Here is a 985-nt window from a genome sequence, read left to right on the forward strand (position 1 = left end):
ATTAACACAAGTTCATGTGGCTAAGTTTGGGAATGCATTGGCATTTCTATTCATTGTTCTCGCAAGTGCAAACAAACTTTTGCCTTAGTCATATTAATTCTTGGAGAACTGTATTGACCTTACTTGTGCATTATATAATTTTACTAATTTGTATACAATCATTACCTTAGGTTAGAGAAGGTCTTCTATTTGTAATATGAATGTAGCTGTAGGCCTATGATTTTACTGGAAGTAATTTGGTACAAAAGTTTAGTGGCAATATCAAGAATAGTAGATTGCTAATGTTCACAGTAGAAATGTAGTATGTAGTCCACCCATAGTGTTAGGTGACCCCAGATAGCTAGCTCACATTTGAGGATTTGACATTTGTAAGTTTTGATTTTGATAAAATTTAATGTATTATTTAACATGCTACCCGTAAAAAAAAAACCTTGGAGCAAGATGTCTCAACGGCTATCAATCCAACACTAACTTCTACTTCATTATTCCCAAGAAGGTTACTGCACTTTTGTAATCGGGGGTATTGAATCTTGCTTTCTTAGATATGTAACTGACATCGTATTGTAACTTATAGATTCTCATCCTGCAATGGATCTGCACTTCATAGTGCTTGCCCTGCTATGTGCTCTCGCCTATAAGATACCGAGTTTGTAAGTGGGGTGGGGGGGCTCTTTTTTTTTCCCTGGTGTTCTGGTGAGACAGGATGTGTCGCCAAACCTTCATCTTGATGGACTGGTACTTCTGTACTGTACGTAGTCCGGGCACAGTGTATTCAGTCCGACCTGATTGCATGAGGATCTGCGGAACATTGAGTCTGAATATCTCAAGAAAGGACCTGGGACTGTCAACTAGACAGCCAAGTTCAGAATTGGACTTGTGTTGATCTCTCGTGCATGTCTTGGGAGAAGAGATTTAGCTTCTATTTGGTTGTTAGGGACGGTCACTGGAACCTCGCGCGAGTACGCATTATGGCTCGTCGTAGATA

The 985-nt window shown here is 39.6% G+C and overlaps 1 protein-coding gene across 1 annotated transcript in view; it reads left to right on the top strand.

The window, feature by feature from the left end:
- Positions 1 to 985, top strand: part of LOC119594660 (ATP synthase subunit alpha, mitochondrial-like) — a 7,353-nt gene that overhangs the window by 2,238 nt on the left and 4,130 nt on the right. The window lies entirely within an intron of this gene.

Source organism: Penaeus monodon, chromosome 34, assembly GCF_015228065.2.
Source record: "Penaeus monodon isolate SGIC_2016 chromosome 34, NSTDA_Pmon_1, whole genome shotgun sequence".
NCBI classification, from domain to species: Eukaryota; Metazoa; Arthropoda; class Malacostraca; order Decapoda; family Penaeidae; genus Penaeus; species Penaeus monodon.